Consider the following 4,073-nt stretch of genomic DNA (forward strand, 5'->3'; position numbering starts at 1 on the left):
AACCATGTGGAAAATGGTTTTTCATTTTTTTTTTTTTTTCAATTTTTTCTTTTTTTCTTTTTTTTTTTTTTATCCGTATAAACATTTTATAAATTCTTTGATTTCTTAATTAAAAAAGAAGAAGAAAAAAGTGGAAACAGACATCGTCGGAGTAAATGGAAAAAAGGAAAACGACGACAATTTTCTCCGTTTTTTTTTTTTTCATTTTATTGTTATTTTTCAAAAAGGAAAATAATTTTTTTTTCTCTCTCCGTTTGTGTGTGTACGTGCGCGTGCACGTGTTAAAAATAAAAATAATGATCTATAAAAAAATTTTTTTTGTTTGTTCGATAAAAAGTGACGCACAACGACAACGACGCGATTGATGTCCGACGTGTATCCTCCGTGGAGTTATTTAAAGTAACGCGACGGCGAAACGTAGAACGTGTGTTTTCTTACTCTATGCTTCTTACTTTTATGCGTCCCTTGCTCATTGTTGTTTCTATCAAACTCTACGAGAAATTTTCAAAGAGAGTGGAGTGTTGTTATTTTTTTTTAAAACGGATATTGATGACATCCCAACGGTGTCTTGTCTGTCCCAAAGTTTTTCTTTTTTCTTTTTTTTTGTTTCGCTTCCTTTCTTTTCTCATTAAATAATCTGAAGGTTGAATAGAGGGTGGGGGTCAAAAAGAAAACCGGAAAGATAATAAAAACGAGACGGACAGAGTGAAGGCGGGGAAAGGAGAGGAGGAGGGAAAAAAAAAATTTGCATTCAGGCTTGTAATTAAAAATTTAAATAAATTTTTTTTATTTTGTATTTCGTTTTGTAACGGTTTTTATTATTATTATTATTATTATTATTATTATTATTATTATTATTATTATTGAACGAGTGAAAAGGGAAAAAGATTTATTATTATTATTATTATTATTAGTGCTATAATTAGTTTTATACGTATGCGATTATTATGTTTTTCCTTTTTTCGAATTTTTTAGAAAAAAATAAAAAACGAATAAAAGGAAAATTTTCGAATCGATGAGAGAAAATTTAAAAGGAACGGGGGTGTGGAGGGAGAGGAAGGGGGAGGGGCAAAAAATTTTCATTCAATTTTTTTTTTTTTCTTCAAATTCTTTCTTATTATTTTATATTTTTAATTAATAATGAATTTTCTATTACCCTTAATAATTGTTGTGATTTTCGGAAAAAGGTTCGAAAAAGGTTTTTGTAATTTTTTTTTTTTTTTTTTATTGTCTTGCCTTTTATTCAAACACTCCTCCTACCTTTTCGTACCCCCACCCCCTCTGTCCTCCCCCTCCTTCTCCCCGAATAATAAAAAAATTAAATTTGTTACGTCATTTAAAATCACAATGGCGGAAAGTTTTGCGATTGATTGTTTTAACCAGGAAAAAAAAAAAAAAAAAGAAAATTTGACCTCTCGTAAAACAAAAATAAATAAAAATAATTTTATTTTCGAATTTTTCGTACGAACCTCCGCGTTTAAATTGGGGGAGGGGAAGGAGGGGCAGAAAGGAGGAGGAGGCGGAATTTTTTGTTTTCTTTTTCCCCATCTCTTTCTCCTCCTCCTCCTCCTCCTCCGCTTCCCTTCCGGTAAAAAATTCGGAACACGTGAATGCAAAACAAATAATAAAACGAACGATGTTTGTTTGTTTGTTTGTTTGCTTGTTTGTTTTTTTCGTTTTAATCGTATTAAATAATAACAGCGAGATTAAATATAACTTTTCTTTTTTTCTTTTTTTTTTTTTCACACGTGCGCTCGTTTGTTTCTTTTTAATCGTCGTATTATTTTTAAATATGATTTTTTTTTTTTTTGTTGCTTTGCTGGAATTTTTTGTTTGAACCTTCGATTACCCCCCCCCTCTCTCTCTCTCTCATTTCACCTTCCGCGTACGAAAACTCGTTTGTTTTACACGACAATTTAAAATTAATAATGATAAATAATGCTTTTCCGTAATTTTTTTTTTTTTTTTTTTTTGGAAAATCGTTCGACTGAAAAAAGAAAAATTTATCCGGAGGGCCGACGTGATACGTCGTTGTTGTTGTTGTCGTCGTCGTCATCGCCGTCGTGGAAGTAGATTTATCAGAAATGAAAATGGAATTCAACGCCTGTTTTAAAAAGGGATATTTATCCGCGAGGGATGAAATTCAGGTGGCAGTGAATTTTTTATGTGGGAAAGGAAAAAAAAAAAAAATCCCATTTCGCATTCGGGTTTTTTTTTTCTTTTTCATCGCCTCCATCTTTTTTTTTTTTTTTTTTTTTTTTTTTTTTTTTTTTTTTTTTTGCGTTTTGTAGTCCGGTTGTGTTTGAGGTTGGTTTTCCGTGAGATAAAAACTACTTTGTTATTTTTTTTTTTTTTTTGCTTTCCATTCGATCGATTTGAGTCAAAATGAATTTTTTTTTTTTTTTTTTTTTTTCCTCTTCGAGAAAATGAAAAATAAAAAAAAGATTATCGACGAACCGGAAATGTTGTATTTCGTAAATAGATTTCCCATCGTATTCGACTTCTTTGTTTCCTTCTTTTCCTTTTTTTCTAACTTTAATTATGCATTGTATAAAAAAAAAGAAAAAAAAAATTTGCAAAAAAAAATCGTGGTTGGTTTCCATTTTGAAAAAGATGATCGTTAAAAGATGGTCGGGTCGTTTGTCGTTTTTGCTCTGAGGGTCATCAAATCGAAGAATCGGAAATTTCTTTTTTTTTTTCTATTTATTTTATATGGAAATCGCGCGCGTGTGTGTGTGTGTGTGTGTGTGTGTGTGTCATTTTATAAGAAAATTTCAACAGTTAAATTTTTTTAAATTTTATTTTAAAGGTTTTAAAGCTGGAATAAATGAAAAAGATATGAAAATGTATAGAAAATGGCGGAAAGAGGGAAAAGGGAATAATATATAAAATGTACTATTATTATTTTCATTGTTCTTTCTCCCCTAGAAAAAAAAGAGAAAGAGAGAGAGAGATAGATGGGGAATTTATTGAATGGAATTTCGTATTAGGGTTATATATATTAAAGGAACAAAAAACAAAATTGATCATTTTCGGCGGATGAACGTAACAGCCGTGAAAGTGTCAGAAACAAAATAACAACAGAGTCGTAATAAGACGATAAATTATTATGACCCTTCATTGAAACTTCCTGCCTTCATCGTTTTTTTTTTTAAAAGGGGGGATGGAAGGGGTCCCACAATTCGAAAACCTTGATTCTATGTCTCTCTCTCTCTCTCTCTCTCTCTCTGTCTCATTCCGAAGATTTAAATTGAAATTTTAAATTGGCGGGGTGGGGGGAGGCTCGGGTGCTGCATGCTTGGACGCGACAAAAAAAAAAAAAAATTTGAAAATTATTCCTCCCGTTACGTTGAAAAATCTTTACGTCACGTTTCGATGAATCGAACGGTTTAAAATTTTTTTTTTTTTTCGATAAATCGATTTAATTACGGGCATCGCGGCGAATCGATTAGTTATTATTATTATCATTATTATTGTTTTTACGGTTGGGTTGGAAAAAAATTTTTTTTTTTTTTTTTTTCAATTTCCCGGATTCCGACATCGTCCGTTCGTGTAAAAAAGAATTAATTAATCGAAGAATTTCCGGTTATTGTTTATAGTTTCTCGTGCCACGTTTTGCCATCTTTTTTTTCTATTTCGAAGAAGAAGAAGATTCGATAGGTCATCGCGTTTCAATTATAAAAACCGTTTCCTGGAAAATAAAAAATTTGCAAAAGGAAAATGTTTAACAAAAAAAAAAAAAAAGGTTTGAGTTAATAAAATTCAAAAAAAAAAAAAAAAAAAAAAAATGAAAAACTTTGGTCGTCATAGTTACGAATGAATTGAACCGAACGGAACCGAACGGCACAGATGTTTGACCGTTCGTTCGATTTTTTTTTTCCTTTTTTTTTTCTTAAATGATTTATATTTGTTTTACTTTTTTTTAAATGTAAAATTAAAAGGAATACTATTACTACTGCCACTTTGAAAACGAAAAAAAGAAAAAAAAAACGCGAAAATCTAACTGAATGTTTTTTTTTCACGGATTTTCACGGTTTTTTTTTTCATTTTTTTTTTAAGTAGTGGTTGCGGTA

The sequence above is a fragment of the Pediculus humanus genome, genomic scaffold (genome assembly GCF_000006295.1).
Source record: "Pediculus humanus corporis 1103172107488 genomic scaffold, whole genome shotgun sequence".
In the NCBI taxonomy this organism is placed as follows: Eukaryota; Metazoa; Arthropoda; class Insecta; order Psocodea; family Pediculidae; genus Pediculus; species Pediculus humanus.